Consider the following 26,251-nt stretch of genomic DNA (forward strand, 5'->3'; position numbering starts at 1 on the left):
CCATCCTGCAGTTTGTAGATTTCATATAATGTACAAACCTTTCCAAACTGACCTTGCCTTAGCTGTTTAAATCTATCGTGGTGGAAAATCTTCTTTTAAGGTTTTCATTTCTGTACAAATTTTCTTTGTACGGATTTACGAGGATTTCACTTGTGTGTTTTCTTATTGCCTGGGCTCATGCTGCTTCGCATTGCCAGACAAGTTTTTGCCTTATTGAGTTTTATTTTTCAATCAATGTATTTATGTTACAGGCAGATTGGAGGAAATACAGAACAGGGAGCTGCGCAGAGCATGATTCAATGATTTGTCTTATATGAAGGATGGCTAATTGGCGTGAATGGATGGTGACGGCTAATGAAGCAGCACACTTTAGGTTGTAAACTTTCCTGACAGGTGTTTGTGTTAGTGTTTGCGTGTGTGTGTGTGTGTGTGTGTGTGTGTGTGTGTGTGTGCACTGAGATGAACATATGTACTGGGGTCAAGCCAGGGTTAGTGATGTAAGGTGAAAGGTGACAAGTGTATAGAATAAGGATAAACTATAAGGGAAGCAATTCCTTCCTGTTCTTGTATCCTGCCCGGGTAATATCCACATTTAAGCCAGAAAGACTGAGAATTTTTCCTCGGACAAAGCTTCTAACTGACTTTGATAGTAAAATAAAGGGACCTCTCCAGCTTCTGTCTGCCTTTGCGCTCAGTAGCCTCTCCATTACTTTCCTCTCCTCTTTGAGCCTTGCCGACAAAACTGCGGCTTGCTGCAGTGCCCATCACAAGACAGCCACCTAAACAATGCCCCATAGAGCTTACAGGCATTCTTTAAGAGTCTCGTGGTTGCTGAGGAGAGGAATCACTACAAACACCATCTCACTACCTCAGGCTCTTTTCTCCTTCCTCATGTTTGACAGACACTGAGCCACAATAATCTCTCCGTCTTCCCCAAGGGGGTCAACAGCATTTGTGAAACAGATTTTTACAAACCGATTTGACCCTTTCAAGCCCTTTCTATTCCCCCCAACCCCCTCTTCTTTCATGCCAGATCACTGGCTGTATCAGTGTCACATAATTAAATCAGCCTTCTTATTTTTTCTCTGCTTCCTGCTAATTGTTTGCTCACAGCCAGGATTAGAGAAACAGAGAGGGGAAATGGCAATGATGGACATGTAGAATTGTGTCAGCAGTGATGTCATATGAAGGCTCAAAGTGTGACTATAAAGAAAAATGGAAACTTGTCTTATATCTGATATATAAGCGCTGTAATGTAATAAAGAGGGATACAACGCACAGAATATAAAGGAAGGTTAATACATGAAAACAAAATATTAAGCCTATTAAAAAAAAAGTAAGTTTCTCGGTAATGCTTCTGAAGAGCAACGATGATGATTAGTTACTATAAATTATGTAAAAATATAAAATAATAATTAAATAATGAATTATTAATATCTAAAATCATAGCAAATAATTAAAAACAACAAAGAAACATAATTAGAGATGAGCATCTAAAATTTGAATTAGTCAAATTGTGCAGATTTTAATGGGAAATTTGATTTGCAGCAAAGTTAAGCTCCACAAATTTAATGTTTTTGTGCAAGCACGCATAAGGTCACAATTAGAGTTGAGCGAAACGGGTCGGTCAAATTCAAAAGTCACCGACTTTTGCTAAAGTCGGGTTTCGCCGAGCGAAACCCGACCAAAGCATGAGGTCGGCCATGCGGTCGCCGACCCGACGCCAAAGTCGGATTTCCCAGAATGCTTACACATGACTTTTTTCTGCCACTGAGAAAGGACGTACACTGTGGGCAACGCGATGACATATGCAGCGTCTGGGGAGAGAGAGAGAGTTTTCGCACACTTTAAAAAAGTGGTCCGGCATGTAGGTGTGTTTACTGTCCTCCACCGCCTGCTGACTTTGCTTCCCCATTGACTTGAGAAAAGCCAACTACTGATGTATCAAAGAGAACCAGAATAATGGGAATGTATATAAATACTAAAATAGAGGCAAGATATGTAAAATAAGCCTTTATTAAAATTATGGCCAAACAACAACAGCAATATATGAAAAAAATGTAAAAAATGGCAGAGAAAACCGCACAATACATAAATAATTAAATGTCTGTACTTATAATAATATCACCACTTGTAGAATGGAAAAAAGGGGACATATATAATAATCCCTATATATAGCGACCTTTAAACATGGTAGGCACAATGAAACCAAAAAAAGATAAGAAATAATAAAATGAAAACACAAAAAAGGTGATGTATATATACCCAAAATTGGTGAGAAACTAATATACATATACATACACTCACTGGCCACTTTATTAGGTACACCATGCTAGTAACGGGTTGGACCCCCTTTTGCCTTCAGAACTGCCTCAATTCTTCGTGGCAGAGATTCAACAAGGTGCTGGAAGCATTCCTCAGAGATTTTGGACCATATTGACATGATGGCATCACACAGTTGGCGCAGATTTGTCGGCTGCACATCCCTGATGCGAATCTCCCGTTCCACCACATCCCAAAGATGCTCTATTGGATTGAGATCTGGTGACTGAGGAGGCCATTTGAGTACAGTGAACTCATTGTCATGTTCAAGAAACCAATCTGAGATGATTCGAGCTTTATGACATGGCGCATTATCCTGCTGAAAGTAGCCATCAGATGCCTGTTCTTAGCTGAGAGGAGTGGTACCCAGTGTGGTCTTCTGCTGCTGTAGCCCATCTGCCTCAAAGTTCGACGCACTGTGCGTTCAGAGATGCTCTTCTGCCTACCTTGGTTGTAACGGGTGGCAATTTGAGTCACTGTTGCCTTTCTATCAGCTCGAACCAGTATGCCCATTCTCCTCTGACCTCTGGCATCAACAAGGCATTTCCGCCCACAGAACTGCCGCTCACTGGATTTTTTTTCTTTTTCGGACCATTCTCTGTAAACCCTAGAGATGGTTGTGCGTGAAAATCCCAGTAGATCAGCAGTTTCTGAAATACTCAGACCAGCCCTTCTGGCACCAACAATCATGCCACGTTCAAAGGCACTCAAATCACCTTTCTTCCCCATACTGATGCTCGGTTTGAACTGCAGGAGATTGTCTTGACCATGTCTACATGCCTAAATGCACTGAGTTGCCGCCATGTGATTGGCTGATTAGAAATTAAGTCTTAACACACAGTTGGACAGGTGTACCTAATAAAGTGGCCAGTGAGTGTATATACATACAAAGGAGTGATTAATATGCACCCAAAAATAAATTCATTTATATGTGCATATTTTTATATACCCAAAATTAGTGAGAAACTAATACATACATGCATATATACATATAAACTAATATACACATACATATATACATACAAAAGAGTGATTAATATGCACCCAAAAATAAATTCACTCATATGTGCATATTTTTATATACCCAAAATTAGTGAGAGACTGATATATACATGCATATATACATATAAAAGAGTGATTCATGTACACCCAAAACTAAATTTACCTTTGTGTGCATAAAAAAATGAAAAAATTATATATAGTTAATTAATGTGCACCAAAGGTAGCTATATAAAAAACCTTATCCTGAAAGGCGCTATATGGCAGGAATAAACCAGGAATAGCCAAAAACCATGGAACAGACAGCACATGCGCTAAACAGTACCACATAAGTAGAATGGGCCACAAAAAACAGACCTAATACACCTTGCAGCGACTAATAAGGCGCTTACACAGAGGTGCCCAAACCATGCGGCACTATACAGCACAATGCACTGCCTGGAGGACAAATGCTGAAACAATAATCAAGATAATAAGCTATAAATACACACCGCAATGGGACACCCATGCAGCAAAGACTGTCCTGGAAATATAACGCAATGTAGGACAATGGATTACCTGAAGGATAAATAACCAGGGAGTGGTGAAGGCGGTGTGCCAAAAAGAACGCGCCCCGACGCGCGTTTCAGAAAAGCTCCTTCGTCAGCTTTTCCCCTGACGAAGGAGCTTTTCCGAAACGCGCGTCGGGGCGCGTTCTTTTTGGCACACCGCCTTCACCACTCCCTGGTTATTTATCCTTCAGGTAATCCATTGTCCTACATTGCGTTATATTTCCAGGACAGTCTTTGCTGCATGGGTGTCCCATTGCGGTGTGTATTTATAGCTTATTATCTTGATTATTGTTTCAGCATTTGTCCTCCAGGCAGTGCATTGTGCTGTATAGTGCCGCATGGTTTGGGCACCTCTGTGTAAGCGCCTTATTAGTCGCTGCAAGGTGTATTAGGTCTGTTTTTTGTGGCCCATTCTACTTATGTGGTACTGTTTAGCGCATGTGCTGTCTGTTCCATGGTTTTTGGCTATTCCTGGTTTATTCCTGCCATATAGCGCCTTTCAGGATAAGGTTTTTTATATAGCTACCTTTGGTGCACATTAATTAACTATATATAATTTTTTCATTTTTTTATGCACACAAAGGTAAATTTAGTTTTGGGTGTACATGAATCACTCTTTTATATGTATATATGCATGTATATATCAGTCTCTCACTAATTTTGGGTATATAAAAATATGCACATATGAGTGAATTTATTTTTGGGTGCATATTAATCACTCTTTTGTATGTATATATGTATGTGTATATTAGTTTATATGTATATATGCATGTATGTATTAGTTTCTCACTAATTTTGGGTATATAAAAATATGCACATATAAATGAATTTATTTTTGGGTGCATATTAATCACTCCTTTGTATGTATATATGTATATTAGTTTCTCACCAATTTTGGGTGTATATATACATCACCTTTTTTGTGTTTTCATTTTATTATTTCTTATCTTTTTTTGGTTTCATTGTGCCTACCATGTTTAAAGGTCGCTATATATAGGGATTATTATATATGTCCCCTTTTTTCCATTCTACAAGTGGTGATATTATTATAAGTACAGACATTTAATTATTTATGTATTGTGCGGTTTTCTCTGCCATTTTTTACATTTTTTTCATATATTGCTGTTGTTGTTTGGCCATAATTTTAATAAAGGCTTATTTTACATATCTTGCCTCTATTTTAGTATTTATATACATTCCCATTATTCTGGTTCTCTTTGATACATCAGTAGTTGGCTTTTCTCATTCATACCGGATGGTCTGCCATCCAATTGTTGGAAGAAACATATTGGTCAATTTATTAATTCATTTGGTTGTATTATTATTTATACCTCATTTTTTGTTTCTTCGTCTGTTTTTCCCCATTGACTTGCATTGGGTTTCGTGTTTCAGTCGGACCTTCGACTTTTCACGATAGTCGGCCGATATCGTTCGACTCGACTTTTGAGAAATTCGGGTTTCATGAAACCCGACTCGACCCTAAAAAAGGCAAAGTCGCTCATCTCTAGTCACAATGTCATGACATCAGAACATGCACCGTGACCTTTTGCGTATACTCTATGTGCAGAAATGTCCCGTATCTGGCGTGAATAGGCATCGGGATTCAGCGTTTGGTGGAAATGATAAGAAGATACACCGAGAACTGGCCAGGGGATGGTGAAAAGTGGAGGTATGCAGTTCGTAGAGTGGTAAGAAGAGTTTAAGTTATTATTTACTTTTTAAGCTATGTGCCCACGTAGCGATTCTGAAGCAGAATAAACCTGAGCAGAATCGCACACCCTGCTCCCGGGAAAACGCATGCGTTTTTTGATGCGCTTTTGTAAGCATTTGTCAAGCGTTTTTGCCCTTATAATTGATGGTATGCGGAATCGCGTGCGAATCCGCAAAATTAATGAACATGCTGTGTTTTTAATCGCTAAGCGTTTCCGCAGTGGTTAAAAACGCACCATTGGCACAACATGTGCGTTTTTCATTAAAAATCAATTGTATGCTTTTCTTAAGCATTTCTGCAGCAGAATCGCTTGTCTAAAAGCACTGCAGAAACGCTTAAAAAATAAAAATAACACCCAACCAGCAGCCATTTTGCTGAATCTTTGCAGGAACAAATGACAAAAAAAATTGCATATTGGCAAATGCTGATTTTTTTTTCTTTTTAATATTCGAGCAGAATTTGATTCCACTTTAATATATTCACTCATCTCTAATTATAATTATTAGATAATAGATATAATAATCAATATTAATAATAATTAATTTAATTATTGATTTATAGTTTGTTTCAAATTGCTTGCTTAAACACGCCGTCCAAGCACCGCCCTACCCACTGCATGTTCTGCTCTGCTCCACCCAGTACATGAACATCGCTCTGAGCTGCCTTGCGCTACGCTTCCAGCTGTACTGTTTTCACCTGTTGCTTTGAGTCTCCACCCGGCTATAGGGGTGCACAGCCAAACTCTGCAGGAATTTGTATTCACTCTGTCCTGCAGAGAGCTGCTTCCCTGACCTATCATCCACCAGCAGGTTGTATATCAGGCAACTCCACCCTCCACTGCTCGTCTGAACTTAGGTTCCTAGTAGCCCGGTTTCTAGTTTCCTGTTTGGGCCTATTCCTTTTTTGCCTCTCCTGTTATCGACTCGGCTTGCCTTCTCATTTATTCTGATCTCTCTGCTCCTGACTCCTGCTTATATTGAATCTGTGATACCTGACCTAACCACATCTTTGCCTCCTTCCAACTGTACCTTGGATTTTTCAATGTACACCATTAAAGGGAATCTGTCATCAGGTTTTGCTATGTAATCTGAGGGCAGCTTGAAGTAGCAGCTGAGGCACTGATTTTGATAATGTCATTAGGCTGTTTGCTGTTGTTTCAATATGATGTATTTTTATTAGCAGGAGATTATCACTTCGCAAACCTGTGCCTGCCTGCATCAGACCTGGTCCAACTCCGTCCCCACCAATGATTAGCAGCTTACTGTCAATGTACAATGTACACAGAAAGCTGTGGTGTGGGCGGGGGCAGCTTTTTGAACTTTGCTGCATGGTACATCTAAAAACTACTTCAGCACCCAGTAAACTAAGTGATACATCATCGGAGTACGTGTCTTTTTCCTACATTCTGCTGCTCCCAGATGAGGTGACAGATTCACTGTAAGCATCCTTGTTGGATGTGATATGCATTATTATTAGAGTTTTTTTTGCATAATGTTAATGACAAATTTGACAACCGATAAATAAAATGATAGAAAATTGCAACAGATCTGTTTTTGTTTTTAACTTTAAAGGAAATAAATTATATGTATCAGACTCGACCCAGATACATTTCTTGAGGAATTTTTGGAGATTTTAAACATTTATTTTAGATCTGAAGCACAACACTGTCATTTTTTATATAAGGTCGAATCATTTATGAAATTACAGGTGCCCCCACCCTAAGAAAGAAGAACTCAATGTCATCTAGTTATGCCTTACCACTTCTTATGATGATTATACATGGGAAGAAGCATTTTAGTTTGTAGATTTGAAAGGTTTAGTAAACCTCATCGACTCTGACCACCTTTAGGAATGCTTTTTTCTCTGTTCCACTGCACAGTATTTAACTTGCAGCTATTGATTTCCTTAAATAACTCCTCTACCAGTGTTTGCCATCCCCTGGATTTATCCTCTCACCTACTGACGTTTATAGCTTGGAATGTCCATTCTGTGCACATTTTCCTCTTTCAGCAGCTGCAAGTGTCTTTAATTGTACATATTTTAACATAAAATCAATATTACAATTCCCCCAATTTATAACACCATACAAATGAGTGAACAGATTAGTATTTCTCTAGCAATAACACAAGGGTGTTTTTGGAGCCGTTTTATGACTCTTTAATGATATAGATCTTTTCAATCCATAGTGTAAATTAATAGGTCATTGAATAGCATTAACACACATTTATATATAATGGTGATATTGCTTATGTGTTGTTAAATTTAACTTACTCTTTTCTTTTCTCTGTTTAGTTCAGGGAGAAAATAGTTTGCTGGGCTCTGTCCGAGGTGCTGAATGAAATGTACAGTATGCAGAAAATACTCAAAAAATGTCAAAAAATAGCAAAAAGGTAAAAAAATCAGAAAAAATAAAATGAATTATATTATAAAAATTAGATACATGAGATATTTTGAATAGATCATAATCCAATACAGTGCTAGTTTTAAACTATGAGGAAATAATGACCAATACACTCACAAATGGACGTTTTTTAAAAAAATCAATATTTTAGGGAAAACTCTATTAAGTTTCAATGTAAATATTTGATTTTTTTCCTTATTTTGGGTACCCAGTGCAGAAATATGACAAATGCTTCTCTTCAAAGCAATATGACACAATGGAATACAAGCGATGCTTTGCCAATATCATGATCAGCTAGTTTGCGAGCACCCTATGAAAACAAAGTCCAAGTCCAGTTGGCCAGTCCACCCCGAATTCAGTTCAGTTAGTTGGGCTCACACTATTATTATGGGTTTTTGTGATCATAACAGCCACAACAAGTATGATAAATTCATTTTAGAGTCCCTGATAGATCTCATAGACTAGCCATAGTCAAATATTGAAAAAACCCACCTACTGTGGTTGTCCAACTAGATCCAAAAGGGTTCTAGTTAGCACTTTATTTAAAAAATTTTAAATCAATAGAAGAGTGGTGAATGGATACTGATTATCAACGAGTTTCATACGCTAAATGTGTTCTTAATCATCATTTGATCAAGCTGATCAAACCCACCTCTTTTTTTAATTGATCTCCGCCTTGCAGCGGCTTCTGCTCCAGGATCTCCAAAATCTTAAGTTGAAAGCATAGGTGAGCTGGTGATTTCCTTTTTTACCTTTAGCCAAACATAAGTCAAAAGAATTTTATTTTTAAGTACATCTTAGCGGACTGCGCTTTCTAAAAACTGCAATGGAAGCAGAATATAGCACACACTATCATTTTATTTTCAATGAGAATTGATGGCAATTGTATGCATGTAGTTATGCAGTTGGAAATGTCTGAGGCATGTGCTTTGAGGGATTTTTCAAACATTTTCACCAAACATAATGCCTGAATTGTGTGTGAACCTTGGTTGATGCACAAAAAATGTAGTCTGTTGTCATTATTTATTTCATCACATGGCACTTCCCATATTACAGTGCAGAATTGGCAGGATGTTTTGGGAGGAGTCAGATGTAAAATTACTTTGAGGATGTATGTGGCATAGAGCTACAGGTATTATATTCTTGGCAATATCATTGAGTCTTAATGGAGATAAGGGAAGTGCTTTTTAGCCCTATTAAAAGGGTTGTTCATCTTAAAGGGATTACCCACACGATTATCATAAAGTATGGTGACATCTTAAAGGGAGTTCCTACCCACCAGTAGCACCACTGACAATGAATTATGACAGGGGGCTACTAACTGACTTGTATAGCTTCCAACCATCCAGGATTCAGTGGGACTGTCCCGATAAGTCCTTGTAATCTAGTGGTGAAGAAAAAGTCTGAATTTTTTGTTCCCATAAAAGTACTAAAAAATAATGAGAAAATAATTACAAAAATTTAATTTTTTTTGTGAGATCTGATCACACTTGGAATTGAACCCACAGCCTCTATTTTGGGTTGGGTCTACGCCCTGAAGTCTCGGATGTTTTCTGAATGTCCCTCACTGATAAAGTCCCTCTGAAAACTCCTCATGCCAGGATAAAAAGTGTGGCTTGGAGCATGGTCAAAATTTGTCACGCCGTACATGATTTCTCCCTCTATATATATTTTTTAAAAGTTGGGAGGTATGGACATGGTATATCACATTTCTCCTACAGTGGCCTATAAAGATGATCAACGCAGTGTTTTGGGACGTATTAGTCTATTAAAAGGGTTTGTTCATAAGCCAACTTTTGTAATCATGCATTTAGTAACAAGTGAACTGGTTTGTCTCAGGTATCATCACAAAAAAACATCCCTGTAAACTTTGCTTCAGGTAACCTCCTTGCTGATGTTTTCGGACGTACAATAGATATTCTCTTTGAACAGTGTCCACTGTAATACTAACGAGGAAAAGAAAACCAGCAAACATGAATCACAGTGTATAATAGAATAGTGAAATAACACCTTTACTGCTTCTAAACCTGATGTTACTCAAAGGTAAAGCTTCGCTTTAATAGTAATCAGTCCGCACATTTGTCTGTGTAGATACAAGCAACATATAGTGTCCATAGTGGCAAATTCCCTACACACTTCCACAACATGATTTACTTTAAAACCCATTGAGTAGCTCTTATGGAAGTCAAGAAATACTTCTAAGCATTTGCCCTTCATGATAGAAAATGGAAGGTGCTTTAATTGAAAGAACTGAGGCTTCTGAACTCAGTTACAGGCTAATGGGAAAGGTAGGATTGATGACAGTTCTCTGTTAATATATTAGTGTAGGTCTAATTCTAGCAGTATGGGATAACTAACCCCTGCAATGGCCTTTCTTGCTTTATTAGCAAATGTTCTGTTCTCATGAAAAGAAATCAATCCCTACGCTGGAGATGCAGGTATGCTGCAATTACTTGGTTAAAATGCTGAATCCAGACAGAGAATGAATAAGACTGGGGACACATTATCTAATCTGTGCATCTAATGATGCCACCAGGACTGTTGGTTGAGAAAGGTATACCTACAGTCAGGAGATACAGCTGCTATTCAATAATAGTTTTTTTTGTCATATGTAATACATCCAGTTCATTGTAGTTAGATATCAGAATCTTTTCAGATACAGTCAGGCAAGCCTGGAAATTTTGCTCTACAGTCCAGTAATTAAAACTCTGCTAGGCTACGTCACAGTAGTGTCTAAAGCACCACTCAAGTGTTAGTTACTGCACCGCTGGAGTGAAGCTTTAAATGTAAGTCCCCTGTCTGATACTGAACTTCCAGTGTTTTCATCAGTTTTCATTGACGCTCCCTGCCTGCAGCACCAGTGTTTCATGGAGCTGCGCCAAGGACACTTTTCAGTATAATCTTGTTTTGGGCCTCATAGACTTACAGTATATTGAGAGCTTGTGACGTAACTTCTGACTTTTGGCCAGTCAGAAGCTACTGTCACAAGATGATGCCGCGGGACCAGACAGGCGCAAAAATAATGGAGAAGACGTTGGAGGGTGAGTATATGACCAGGGCAGGGGGTTTCATTTCAAGCACTAATCCAGCTATGACAATAAAAACAAAAACACTAGAGTGGTGCTTTAAAGATAGTCTCCTTCTTGCAGTCCTTTTAAGGACTAACCATCATTATATTTATTTTTTCATAAATCAATAGTACACATCGAAATAAGAAACTTTATAACATAATAGTCTCCTTCTTGCAGTCCTTTTAAGGACTAACCATCATTATATTTATTTTTTCATAAATCAATAGTACACATCGAAATATGAATCTTTATAACATATCATATCAGAAAAATTTGCTCCTTTCTCCGTCAGGACTGATCTTTCATTCTCAACATTCTCAATTCAGTGGTCATAGATTTTCCCATTACTGAGATAGGAGATGACAGTTGGTGCTGATAAAGTTCTAGCAGTAGAATGTTGTTGTCTGCCTCCAGTTCCTTCCTCCTCATAACTTCTGCATAGAATTGTAAAAGCACCAACCATCATTAGTGAGGATATTTGTCTTCACTGTATACAGATTTTATAGATTTTAATTATGAATTTAAAGTGAAAGAGATCCAAACATGAGGAGAAAGCAGCAGATTTCTCTGCTAAGGTATATTACAAAGTTTCTTAATTTCATGTCTACTATTGATTTATGAAATACAAAAATCAAACAATCGTTACTCTTGAAGGGAATTACATTACCATGATTTCCTAAAAAGTGAGTTATATTTTCATTTTCACCCCTCTTTGCCAGCACTTCTCTGCCAGCTTGTCACTTCTCGATAGAGCTGGTGAGACTGAGCATTGTTGTTGTGCCATGAAAGTAAATTCAGTGACCGGGTATTGAAAACCAGCAAATGCTCGACATTGTAGAGAATAGCCCAGCTCCCAAAAGGGTCCTTGATGGCTGTCTGTCTCATGGTGAGACCCTGTTTGAGTCCCATTGCATGCTTGGAGACACAAATGAAATTTCATTGAAAATTAGATAAAAAACAGATAGGAAATAGAGAAGGAAGTACCGGTATATGGATTTTTTTTTTAAATGTAGTATATTAAAAACATGCTTTGGTGGATTTTTTTACATGAAATAGATAGAGAATCCTTTTGAATTCATTTAGGTTTCGGACAACCCCTTTAGTCGCTCAGTGGCTCATGCTATCTACATCGGCAGAGGCACCGAACTGTAAACTGGAGGAATGGTGAAGTCAATGCATTAAGCAGGAGAGAGTGAGTATTATGTCTTTGTTATTGGACATTACAGGAATCATTTGGAGTCCAGATTTCTAAAAGCAGAAAACCCCTTTAAGAAGTAATGTCATAATAATAAAAAACCACTGAGACATTAGAAATGCAATTCAGACAGGTAACTTGCTCACAGTTGCTATAAACATTCAAATCGTTCTTTTTTGCCTGTAGTTGCAGATTATGACTCTAAGTCATAAAGAATTAATTTGCGTATTTCCACTAACAAGAAAGAAACACCTGTCAATAAGAAAAGTTCATATAGTGTTATTTCATATGAAGACTATTCCTCATCAGTTTTCTTTATAAAACATTTTTGTTACTTAAGTTTTGGACATAAAATACCTAGAGTGGAAGGTGGAGATGCATTTATGTTTAGACATTTCGTATTTCATTATATATTACCATAGTAAATTGGACTTAAATGAGTCTTTAAGAAAAATAAATCAAAGAGATAATAGTACCATCTTTTTATCTCATTTGTTCCCATACAATTAGGAGTTTTACTGCCCTGTTGTGACAGGTGACTGTGTTTGACCTTTGCCGCTTGGTTGGCTGACTGGTGCTGAAACTAATGAAGACCCTTTAATGGATTGGATTCTCTGTGCCTCTCAGTACTAGGTGAAGACTGAGTGGTGCTGCAGTGCACAGAGTCCATTGAAGATCCTTCAATTAAACCTGAAGTCTATTAGCCAAGAAATATTGGGTAGGTTGAGAGTTAGAAAATGATTTAGCCATAAAGCCTTCTAGGTGATTCGTTAAAATTAAAATCCTCTTGTTACTTATTAGGCTGCGGAAGCAGACAATGATTTTTGACCACATTAAACTATCGGGTGGAAGTTTATTCACTGTCACATTTGTTGTTTAAAATGAGAATTAGTAAAATTTAAGAGGGGTTTACATCTTCTCATTAATTTTTTGCAATGGGCTAGCTATTATTTTTGAGCAGTTTGGATACTGATATTGCATGGTTCTTCATAGTGGCTTCATAGCTTCAATGGCAATGCTCACAGTACTGTACTTGAATATGAAAGCAATTAAAAAGCTAAAAAGAAAAAAATGAAAGTCTTTTGATAAGTCTACAAACTGTGCAGTAGGAATTAGGAAGAAACAAGCTGAAGAGGTAACGTGACTTCCCACCACAGTGAACTGAGATTGTACTTGGTAATCCATGGCAAAGCATAATGGGGCCCTTTAAAAAAACCCTGTCAACATGATTTTGCATGTTAAAGTAAAGGCATGGCCATAATGAAGTTGTATACAAATTAAATGCCTTTAGTGAAGAAATCTGCACAGTGGTTGTTCTTGGTGTAATAAGAGTTAGATGAATTGAGGTGGGACAGTGGGTAGGGTCTTTGGCTCTTGCTCTGCCCCTCTGCCTGCCTCTGGTGTCTAAATCTGCCTTTTGTTTGAAAGTTTGCGCTAGTGCTGTCCTTGCTATGGGCGGTGCTTGTAAAGATTGATCTCCTGGCAGTCTTCAATAAAATAGTGTTGGTGGCAGTGGAGCACCCCGCGGGGCCTGGGGGTACTCGGTACTAGGCCCGTCGACTTCAATGGGGGACGGTGTCACGGCGGCGGCGACCCGGTCCATGGCCCAGAGGCGTCCAGTAATAAAATAGGGGAAAGTTGTGTGGTATTTATGTGGTAAAAATAAAGATAAAGTTTATAGATGGTTAAATACGTGACGCCACCTGTGGTATTCTGGTCAGAGGTGACCAGCGCTGCGGTGTTGTTCCCCTGAGACTGTTGGTGTGTCGCAGCTGATGTAAAAATTGCTCTCCACAGGTAGAGCAATAGTCCCAGGGCAAAGATGTTAAATTAATAGTCAAAATGGCTGTGAACGTTGGGGTGCAGAGAAATGAGAGAAAGACACAGAGAGGTGCAGTTTCTTTACCTTTTACTGGTAATTGGTTGCAATACGGAGTACCACATACAGATGATGGAATGAGTCCGGCTCGCCTGGAGGCATTCAGGGGATCCACCTTGCCAGGTGGGGATTTAGGACCTTCCTTCTCCGCTGTTTATAACTGTGCTGCGACCCTCAATTGCGTGATGATTTCACTAACCTGTATGGCTGTCAGCGTGAGCCTATTCCACGGGTACCGTCCTTTTCACCGTCGGCCCCGGGCTCCTTAGCTGCTGCCGTGCCCTCAGGTGTGCAATGTCGCACAGGAATTTACAATGCCTTGTACTTTCAGATTCGGCGGCAGGACATACAGCTCCTGTACACCCAGGTCTCTGACGTCCCTTTTCTCCTTATTAGCGCTTCGCTCTGGGGTCTGCTATATGCAGTATTTTATCTTTCCCAGAGCCTCTCGGTCTCTACTCATGTCCTATTCCTTCTTCACAGATCAGCTGCCTGTCTTGAACTGACTGGACCTTCCAGAAAGATCTCTTTACCTCACGTTTTTAACTGTCATTTCTCCTCACCGCTCACAGCTGCTCTCGTTTCCATGACAACTCCCTCAGCTGACTTCCAGCTGACTCACCAACCCCCTCTGCTGGCCAGAATTTATAAGACATCTCCCTTTTTCTGACATGCAGAGTAATTGTGATTAAATCTATGCTGCCTGGCATGGGGTCCCTTTCTGCCTCCAAGCATGACTTTACTCATTAGAGGGAGGTAATGTCACTGTGACAACCGGACTCTGGGGTGTCACAGGAGCACATGCGCAGATTGTCCTCTCTGTAGTCTTCAGTAAAATGATACTGATGGCGAAGCATATGCAGATTAAGATCTTGGCTTAATGACTAGCCGTCAAGCCATATACTTACCTCCCAGACTGGCACCTCTTCTGCAATGTCAGCGCTGAAATTCCCAGTGGAGATGTGACATTGATATATCGCATGACCGCTGCAGCCATCACTTTAGAAAGCCACAAATTGGCTCACCATGTCAGTTTAAGTATCTTTGCTTGTAGGTGGAGCACAGCTGCAGCTGTAGATGTCCCATGCTATAATGGAAATCCAGCTCACATCTATGTAGTGATGAAATCCAGAAAGCTTTATTATAATATTCTTATTAAAACTTGAAACAACAACCCCACAGATGCCCAAATCCTCAAATTTGTTTCAAACTGGGTGTGCATAATCATGGTTAACTATACAAAGATAAATATGTCATTTTTATCCTCCTCTTCCATGGTTCACGTCATCCAATCCTTTGATTTAATAATCTCAACAATTATTTAAGACTAAAAATTAGTGGCTCAATTTGAGGAGGGCTAACTTCAAGTAAAATTTCATAAAATTTGCATGGGAATGGGAATATTTGGAGATTTGATTTTCAGTTAGCAAAAAAAAAAAAAAAACTTGCCCAGCACCATATCTCACACTGCTCAAGAATCAATAAACACAAATTTGCATTTCCACATTGGCTTGCCCATTAAGTTCTACAGCTATAACATCTAAAAGATGATCATACCTTGTATATATTGCTGGTCAGTACCTGGTCCAGCAAAGAGTGGAGCAAAATTTGTATGGCAGTCGTTTTCCATCTCCAGATTCACTAAGTTATTCTTCTTTCTTCTGCTATGTGTAAGCTCTTATGGTTTGTTGCATCCTCTCTCACCTGTAGAGTGCAATCTTTCAATCAGCAAGGTCCTATCTCCTTCTCTCTCCTATAGTGTAAGCTAATATTATCAACAGATTAACAGATTCCTCTCTCTCCCTCGCTTGTAGAGTGCAAGTTGTTATGGACAGTGGGATTCTCTCTCTTGCATCTTCCCCACATGTATTTTCAAGAAATTACAAGTTTTACAGCATTAAGATTCATGCAAATTTATTTTCCAAAAATCAATTTAAAAAAAAAAAAATTGATGATGTCGGCGGATTTGAATTTCAAAAGATGTCCTGATGTTTATTTGTCCAAAAAAAGGACATTAACAATTATATAAAAATTACAGTATTATAGTTTATACATTCAACCTAATAAAAAAGCATTAAATCACATATAGTGGATACGGAAATTATTCAGACCCCTTTAAATTTTTCACTCTTTGTTTCATTGCATCTATTTGGTAAATTCAAAAAAGTTCATTTTTTTCTCATTAATGTACACTCTGCACCCCATCATTCCCAAGAAGATTCATGGCTGTACTAGCTCAAAAGGGTGCTTCTACTCAATACTGAGCAAAGGGTCTGAATACTTATGACAATGTGATATTTCAGTTTTTCTTTTTTAATAAATTTGCAAACATTTCTAAATTTCAGTTTTTTTCAGTCAAGATGGGGTGCAGAGTGTACATTAATGAGAAAAAAAGAATTTTTTTTTAATTTACCAAATGGCTGCAATGAAACAAAGAGTGAACAATTTAAAGGGGTCTGTTAGGCGCCGGGTTTCTTCCTCTGCTCAGGAGGAATCCCGAGCCTTGCCTTCTGTGGTCTCCTATTCAGTCCCGACCGCAGAGGAGGCTGCTCAGCAGAGACATCGATCTTGGCGTCTTGCTCAGGTTAGTGCTGTCGGTTTGGTTACTGTTGCCACCCATGGTTCAGCTATAGTAACCTGCACTAGCCAACAGCGAGCAGCTCTTGGGACTAAGTCCTTCTTTCTGCCTACTGAACATGCCTGTGGGACGACCTCTCATTGGAGGCCGGAGGTCACATGCTCAGGTCCTGTTGCTGCTCTGATTGGACCACTGGGAAGGTCCCGGAAGGCTGCAGATATAAAAGGTCGGCCCGGCCATGCGCTAGTATAAAATGAGATTCGTGTATGTGTGGATGAGTGTCTGAGACCTGATGAATGACTCATTAAGATCCCCTCCCTAGCGTTGTTGTATGTGTAGGGTGATTGAGTTAGCTAGCGCCAGACTGTGTCATCCAGCACTAGGCACGATAGTACTGCGTCTACAGCAGCGTCCGTCAGAGTGGCGCCATGCGCAAACAGTGCGCTTTCCTGGCCCGAGCTTAGGGCGGTTAGTGGTGTCCGCCTGTGCAGTGCTGTACGCACATAGTGCAGCAATCCTCAGTTAGTTTTTGCCTGGCACCGCAGTTGCGGCGCCGACGCTAGTGGGTCTAGAGGGACTCTAACCCCTTGTCCTTGGGGCAGGGTCTTGTGACCAAAAACGCTAGGATTTTCTCTGCAGTACTGCGGCCCTGTGACGTAACAGGGTTCACCTTATACATACTGGGTGAAGTTAACGCACGTGTGTTTATGCTTTACCGCCATATACTGTCTGTCATTACTTAGCAGCAGGTTCCATCTCTGCACGGTTTGCCTCGGGCTGCGAACGTACCTCATATCTCCTCTTATATTATTTGGTGCATTCCACAGACCCTAACATTATACTAGCACCAGGGTCTGGCTAGTAATGGCGGAGGAACAGCGACTGCAGCGGTACATCCAGCAGCTGGAGGGCAGGTTTGCGGCTCTCGAGTGCACAACTGCAGCAGGTTTCGGCTGGCTACCACCTTCGCCGGACCTCTGGAATCTCCGGTTCAGGTGTCTGAGCCACAGGAGCCCATGGAGGTTTCTCGAGTGAGGTCTAAGTCCTGGGTTGCTCGAGTACCCATGGTCTGTCCTGTCTGCCAGCAGTAGGGACATTCTGCCAGGAGATGTCCCCAGCGGTCAGGGAAACATCAGCGTCTAGTGGTTGTAGGAGGAGGTAAACTGGACACAGCAACGTTTTCACTCAAATTGTCCGGGACGGAGGACAACTTCGCCAAACCAGTGACCATAGGAGTGGTGAATGGGGCGACGCTGCCCTCACAGATAACACATCAGACCATCCCATTTACCCTTTACATGTCGCCATCCCATCAGGAGATGATCCCTCTTGTCATTCCTGAGGGAATTGGTGAGGTCCTGTTAGGGATACCTTGGCTATGGTACCACTCCCCACATATAGAGTGGTCCACAGGGAGAATTTTGGGATGGAGTGAATCCTGTGAGGGTAGATGTCAGAGGGAGTGTGTTCAGGTTGCCACTACGGAGGTACCTGCAGATCTTTCCTCTCTCTCCAAGCACTATTGGCCCTATGCAGATGTGTTGGTGGTGGAGCCACTGGGTCAGAGCTCCCAGGGACCCATGCAGAGGGAAGGGTGCAAGCGCGCATGTGCAAAGCATTGACGCGCCGAGACCCCAAGTGAACAGCTTGGGAGTGGCACGGGACAGGAGTGGGAATGCGCTGGGGAGTGGTAACGCACCGGGGAGCGGGGACACGCTGGTGAGCACCAGCGGTAGCTGTGACAATTACAGGTAAAAGAAAAGTGATTCCGACAGCTAAATAGGAGAGGGTTCTTTACGGTTAGAGCAGCCAGACTATGGAATGTCCTACCACAAGAGGTAGTAATGACAGACACTATAACTGCTTTTATTAAAGGGCTGGATGATATCTTCAATACACATAGCATTGGGGGTTCAAGTTAAATTAGTGAAAAAATGTACAATTGGTGGAGAAAAGTTGAGCTTGATGGACCTTTTTTCAGCCTATGTAACTATGTAGACCTGACTTTTCCACATCACCAGATGACAGTAGCACATAAAGTGATATTAATATTCAATATTCGAATAAGACCCACCAGTAGAGTTGAGCGACTTTTGGTTTTTTAGGGTCGTGAAACCCGACTTTTCCAAAAGTCGGGTCGAGCAAGATCGTCCGATTATAGGGAAAAGTCGGGGTCGTCCCGAAACACGAAACCCAATGTAAGTCAATGGGGAATAAAAGTCGGCAGTGAGAGGAGGCCAGGAAACACACCTACAGTGCCCATTTGAATGCCAAAAGCATCAATTCTTCTTACTTAAGCTTGTCAACCTTAATTAACTTCATAATACAAGTTACGCACTGAAAAATGGGGGTTATTTGGCTAAAGTTGTGGAGGGGGAGGGCTGGCTGCAGGTTTTCATGTGCCCTGGGCGAAAGAGCGCCCCTTTAACACATGCCACAACTCATCATGCTCCGATACGGCAGAGAAATAGCGGTATAGTACAATGAAAAATACTTCACTTTTTACATCTCATGACGAGGCCCATCTATTTCTCCATACAGAATCATTGGTCCCATATAATGTTTGAAACAGTATATGATGAGCTCCACATAATGCTACAGTATATGTTGGTCCCCATGGATGAAGCTCCACTGTCTTATGGGCCCAAATAATGCTCCAAACATAATGGGCCCCATTTCTAATGCTCTAGTGTATAATGGGCCCTGTGAATGCTGCTCCAGTGTCTGATGTCCACCTTTGGAATGTTCCAGTGTATGGTGGGCCCCATCTATCATTCTCCAGAGTATAGTGCTCCCCAAAAATTGCTGTCCCAACATTGAAAACAATCAAATAAGTCTCCTCGCTAGGGAATCCCTGTACTAGTCTAGACTCCTCGTCGTCCCCATCTTCCATCTCACTGCACAGTATTTCAACTTTGCAAGTGCTGTGATCCTGGGCAAGCAGGGGGGGCCCACTCGTTGGCGACGGCACTGGCACAGGGCCCCTGATAGTACGGTGGTGTGTCTGATGGCGAGAGGGGCCGAACCTGCACTTTCATCTGCAGCTTCCTCTTTGTCACCGTGTAAGATGGAACTGTATATGGGAAGGGTAACCTGAGTTTCATCAGGGTCAGATTCAGGCTGGGTAGCGTGTGAGGGTAATGTAGTGGTCTGGGTCAATGTACCAGCAGATTCATCGAGCAGTGGATGGGCATCAGTGCACTTGTGTCGCCCCCAGGAGTACGGTCGCCACAGTGGCGTTACCTTCTTCCTAGGGAGTGTGATGTCATGCTTGGGAGCAACGAAGGATCTCTCTAGCAGGTTAACTGATTGGGCGGCGTTATTCCCACGAGTCATGACCCTCCAAACAGCGTTCATGAAGGCAAAGTGTTTGTTTTACGTGGGCAGTATGGTTGCAAAGCTGAACCTTAAAGGAATGTCCAGAAGGGCACCACCAGGAGTGGAGCCTACGGTTTAATTCGACTCCACCTGGGAAACCTCAACCATGCAAGCTACAGAACAGATGCACACATTGCAAGCTTAATTCCGTCAACGAACGAGACTCCGTCATGCCCCGCGGTCCGAGTCTGGCTTACTAGAGGGACACGTGAGGCTCTGGCACATGAGATTGGCCAATAACTGGTGTGTCATGCCCTTACATGTCCGTGGCTGCATGTGCGCTACACTGAAAAGGCCAGCGTTTGTCGCTTACAGGTGCAGATAACCCGCTGAACAACGTTAGTGATGGGGATCACTGATTACAATTATTACCCGCGAACAATGATTTCCCAGTAAGTGCAGGTCAACCGCAGTTCCGGAATTAGGCCTAACCGTCATTCCTGAAAAAATGAAAAACTTACGTGTGCAAACCACAGGTGCTGTAGCTTGCTTAACAGCTCGCCAGCCGTTCTCACGCCCAGTATGGATTACACGTGATTGCACAAAGGTGAGAAAGGGTACTGTATCCCCAGATAACATGTATGGATAGCGTACACATTCAAAATATATGTCTCAGGAGGCAGGCTCAGACGGTGTTAGGCCCAGTGTGGATTGCACGTGATTGCACAAAGGTTAGAAAGGGTACCGTTTCCCCGGATAACATGTATGGATAGCGTACACATTCAAAATATATGTCTCAGGAGGCAGGCTCAGACGGTGTTAGGCCCAGTATGGATTGCACGTGATTGCACAAAGGTTAGAAAGGGTACCGTATCCCCGGATAACATGTATGGATAGCGTACACATTCAAAATATATGTCTCAGGAGGCAGGCTCAGACGGTGTTAGGCCCAGTATGGATTGCACGTGATTGCACAAAGGTTAGAAAGGGTACCGTTTCCCCGGATAACATGTATGGATAGCATACACATTCAAAATATATGTCTCAGGAGGCAGGCTCAGACGGTGTTAGGCCCAGTATGGATTGCACGTGATTGCACAAAGGTTAGAAAGGGTACCGTTTCCCCGGATAACATGTATGGATAGCGTACACATTCAAAATATATGTCTCAGGAGGCATGCTCAGACGGTGTCAGGCACAGTATGGATTTGACGGCCCAGACTACACAGCGGAGGAGCAGGGAGAGGTAAACATTGCAAATGCTGGGGCCCTGACCAAGCAAGGGGGGCCCACTCGTGGGCGTCGGTACTGGCACTGGGCCCCTCATAGTACGGCGGTGTGTCTGACGGCGGGTGTGCACCACCACCGTCAGAGACACTTGATTGCACTATGAAGGACCCTGTACCAGTGCCCGCGCCCAAGAGTCGGCCTACCCACCTGTCCAGGGCAACGGCACTCGCACGGTGTCGTGCGCTAGGTGGTGACCCCGGCCATGGGGGGGGAGGCAGCACAGTTAGGGAGTTTTAGAAAGTGGCATATGTTGTTGTTGGACATTCAGCTGATGCAAAAGGTGAAATAGGTCAAGTCCCAGGAAGAGGTGGACTAAAGCAAGCCATTTTTCTGTCACCCTATGTGTCATTAGAGGAAGGTGGGACAAAATCCTTGGAAACCCATGCATGGTTCATTTTAATGAAGGTTAGATCATCCACATTTTGGGTTGACAGACGGGTCCTTTTTTCTGTCAGGATTGATCCAGCTGCACTGAAGACTCTTTCCGATAGCACACTTGCAGCTGGGCAAGCGAGCTCCTGTAAGGCATATTGTGCCAATTCAGGCCAGGTGTCCAGTTTAGCGGCCCAATAGTCAAAGGGGAATGACCTGTGTGGGAGAACATCGATATGGGAGGAAAAGTAGTTTGCAACCATAGTTGACAACTGCTGTCTCCTGTCACTTTCCATCGATGCAGTATTACCAGTTGTGTGAGCGGTACTTGAAAAATCAGTCCACAACATTGTCATGAAACCCCTGTCTCCAACGCCACTTCTGCTGTGTGCACCACGAACACCTCTGCCAAGCTGCCCCCGGCCCGTACGGCTCGTGTGAGAACCATCACCGCTGCTGTGTGCTGGGAATGCCTCAAGCAACCGATTTACCAGAGTTGCTTGTTTATTAGCCAATATTAGGTCAAGGTTCTCCTGTGGCATGATGTTTTGTAATTTGCCTTTATAGCGTGGATCCAGGATGCTGGCCAACCAGTAGTCGTCATCGTTCATCATTTTGGCAATGCGTGGGTCCCTTTTTAGGATCTGCAAGGCATAATCTGACATGTGGGCCAATGTTCCCGGTGTCAATGATGCACTGCGAGTGCTGGTTGGAGGAGCACTTTCTGGCAAATCCACATCCCTCCAGTAACGCACAAACCCTGTACCAGACCTTGCCACGCCAACATTTTCACTTGCCCCACGAGATGCATCCTCCTTCCCTAAGTAATCATCCCCATCATCCTCCTCCTCCTCCTCTTCTTCCTCCACCTCGTCCAGGAGAGGTCCCTGAGCAGACAATGGCTGAATGTCATCAAGGATTCCCTCCTCCTCTTCCTCCTCATCAACATTGGCTGCAGACGCCTGCTCCTTAAGGTGTGTCAAAGTTTGCATGAGCAGACGCATAAGTGGGATGCTCATGCTTAGGATGGCGTCGTCTGCGCTTACCAGCCGTGTGCATTCCTCAAAACACTGAAGGACTTTACAGAGGTCTTTCAGCTTCGACCACTGCACACCTGTCAACTCCATGTCTGCTCTCAAAGTGCCTGGCCGTGTATCCTCCCACAAATGCATTATGGCCTGCCTCTGCTCGCACAGCCGCTCCACCATGTGCAGGGTGGAGTTCCACCTTGTTGCAATGTCGATAATGAGGCGGTGGTTGGGAAGGTGGAGCAATCGCTGCAGCTTCTGCATACGAACGGAGTGTACAGGCGACCGGTGGATGTGCGCGCACAGTCTTCGCAACTTCTGGAGCAGGGCTGTTAACTCCGGATAATTTTTGAGGAAGCACTGCACCACCAGGTTCAAGGTGTGAGCCAAGCAAGGTATATGGCTGAGTTTTGAAAGGGCTATGGCTGCCACAAAATTACGGCCGTTATAACTAACTACCTTGCCTGCCTCAAGATGTACACTGCCCAGCCATGACTCAGTTTGTCGCTTCAAGTACTCGGCCAGCACCTCGGCGGTGTGTCTGTTGCCCAAACACATCATCTGCAACACAGCCTGCTGACGCTTTCCACTAGCTGCTCGATAGGGGGACACATCGTGTGCAACAGTGGCAGCTGCAGATGGAGTACTCGTACGACTGCGCTCTGTGAACGAGCTTTCGCTTCTGGAGGAGGAGGAGGAGGGTCGAACGCCTACAGCCAACTGTTTCCTATACCGTGGGCTAGGCAGCACTGTCCCACCACCGCTGTCCCCTGTGGACCCTGCATCCACCACATTAACCCAGTGCGCAGTGATGGACACGTAACGGCCCTGGCCATGCCGACTGGACCATGCATTAGTTGTGAGGTGCACCTTTCCGCTCACTGACTGCTTGAGTGCATGGACAATGCGGTCTTTCACATGATGGTGGAGGGCTGGGATGGCTTTGCGAGAGAAGAAGTGGCGACTGGGTAGGTCATAGCGTGGTACTGTATAGGCCATGAGTTCGCGGAAAGCTGTGCTTTCCACCAACCGAAAGGGCATCATCTCAAACGAGATTAGTTTGGCAATGTGCGCGTTCAAACCCAGTGTACGCGGATGAGAGACTGAGTACTTTCTTGACCTACTCATAGTGTCTGGGAGGGTGAGCTGGACTTGAGAGCTGCATATGGTGGAAGTAGCGGTGGACAGGGCGGACTGAGAGAGGGTTGATGATGGTGATGGAGTTGGTGTTCTTTCTGATGGCCTAGAATCAGTCTTTCGTTGATATAACAGTGGGATTCCCTGACTGCTGTGGCCTTGCAACGACACCTCAACATTTGCTGCTGTGCTAACCGGTGGGCTTACAGTGGGGGAAACAATGTAGCGTTGCTGACTACCTTCGTTGTGATCAGTTGCACATGTGGCACTTGAGGTTTGGTGTTGTGTCCACGCTTGCAAGTGCATGCTGGTTAAATGTCTAAGCATGCAACTGGTATTCAAATTTTTCAGATTTTTCCCTCGGCTAAAGGTCTTTGCGCACTTCTTACAGATAACCTTGGCCTGATCATGAGGATTTTGTTCAAAAAAGTGCCACACTGCACTCTTCCTACTTTGGCAGACATTTTGCGGCCTAGCACGCTGTGATCTTTTGTCCCTCTGGACAAGCTGTCCAGCAACTCTTTTGATGTTTGGAACCTGTCTTTGGAGTGCTCCGGGCCTGCCAGATAACAGCTGTTGCGATGTCGATGTCTGCTGTGGATGCTCCTCATCTGAGCTACTGGAAGCAGCACCCTCTTCCCCCAATGGATGCCAATCTGGGTCAACAACTGGGTCATCCATCACCTCCTCTTCTATGTCATGTGCACCTTCCTCTGTGTCACCGTGTATGGTGGTATAGTGTGCGGGAAGGGGCACCTGAGTCTCATCAGGGTCAGAATCTGGCTCTGTACACTGCGAGGACAATGTAGTGCTCTGAGTGAATGTACCAGCAGAATCATCCATCAGCGGCTGTGCATCAGTGCACTCCATGTCAGATTCATCTTGGCCTGGGTAATTCACCATTTCACTTGATAATCCAGGCATGGTATGTGAAAACAGCTCCATGGAGTAATCAGTAGTATGGCCTGCGTCATCCTTCAATCTTGGTTGGGGTGAAGGACACAAGGAAAGGTGTGGTTCATGAACATGAGCCTCCAATGACGACTCAGTGCTTTTACTTTTTACAACTGAAGAAGAGGAGGCGATAGAGCTGGAGGCTGAGTCAGCAATGTAAGACAAAACTTTTTCCTGATGCTCTGGCTTTAAAAGCTGTTTGCCAACTCCTAGAAAACTAAGCGTTCGAGGCCTTATGTAGCCAGACGATGACGCAGGCTCAACACCTCCTGCATTCGGTCCTATTTTGCTCTTGCCACTACCATCAGATCCACCACCAACACCATCATTACCAGCTGCCAACCCCCGCCCAATTCCACAGCCTCTTCCACCAGCCTTCCTCATTTTTGGTAGAAATGTAGACAAAATCCAACAAACTATATAATAATGTAAAACAAGGTACAAGGTGTCTATAGGACAGGGGAGATTTTGAATTTCTGCAGACACTTGTGGACACTGGACACTTTTGGATTGTGTGAGGCCCAATGAATATCTGAGCGCTATGTGACAGGCTCGATGGCACAGCTGTGACAAAAGTGACTAGAGGATAAGGGAGATTTTGAATCTCTGCACACACTTTTGGACACTGGACACTTTTGGATTGTGTGAGGCCCAATGAATATCTGAGCGCTATGTGACAGGCTCGATGGCACAGCTGTGACAAAAGTCACTAGAGGATAAGGGAGATTTTGAATCTCTGCACACACTTTTGGACACTGGACACTTTTGGATTGTGTGAGGCCCAATGAATATCTGAGCGCTATGTGACAGGCTCGATGGCACAGCTGTGACAAAAGTCACTAGAGGATAAGGGAGATTTTGAATCTCTGCACACACTTTTGGACACTGGACACTTTTGGATTGTGTGAGGCCCAATGAATATCTGAGCGCTATGTGACAGGCTCGATGGCACAGCTGTGACAAAAGTCACTAGAGGATAAGGAAGATTTTGAATCTCTGCACACACTTTTGGACACTGGACACTTTTGGATTGTGTGAGGCCCAATGAATATCTGAGCGCTATGTGACAGGCTCGATGGCACAGCTGTGACAAAAGTCACTAGAGGATAAGGGAGATTTTGAATCTCTGCACACACTTTTGGATACTGGACACTTTTGGATTGTGTGAGGCCCAATGAATATCTGAGCGCTATGTGACAGGCTCGATGGCACAGCTGTGACAAAAGTGACTAGAGGATAAGGGAGATTTTGAATCTCTGCACACACTTTTGGACACTGGACACTTTTGGATTGTGTGAGGCCCAATGAATATCTGAGCGCTATGTGACAGGCTCGATGGCACAGCTGTGACAAAAGTCACTAGAGGATAAGGGAGATTTTGAATCTCTGCACACACTTTTGGACACTGGACACTTTTGGATTGTGTGAGGCCCAATGAATATCTG

The 26,251-nt window shown here is 42.8% G+C and overlaps 1 long non-coding RNA gene across 1 annotated transcript in view; it reads left to right on the plus strand.

The window, feature by feature from the left end:
- The window catches only part of LOC141098289 (uncharacterized), a 57,177-nt gene extending 44,929 nt beyond the window's left edge, over positions 1-12,248 (plus strand). The window contains exons 2-4 of the long non-coding RNA XR_012234196.1: positions 5,440-5,560; positions 7,876-7,973; positions 12,139-12,248. This is a non-coding gene — a long non-coding RNA (uncharacterized lncRNA). The remainder of the gene's footprint in view (positions 1-5,439; positions 5,561-7,875; positions 7,974-12,138) is intronic.
- Positions 12,249-26,251: the final 14,003 nt, after the last annotated feature.

This window comes from Dendrobates tinctorius, unplaced genomic scaffold, assembly GCF_039654945.1.
Source record: "Dendrobates tinctorius isolate UK_male_01 unplaced genomic scaffold, ASM3965494v1 ptg000089l, whole genome shotgun sequence".
Classification (NCBI taxonomy): domain Eukaryota; kingdom Metazoa; phylum Chordata; class Amphibia; order Anura; family Dendrobatidae; genus Dendrobates; species Dendrobates tinctorius.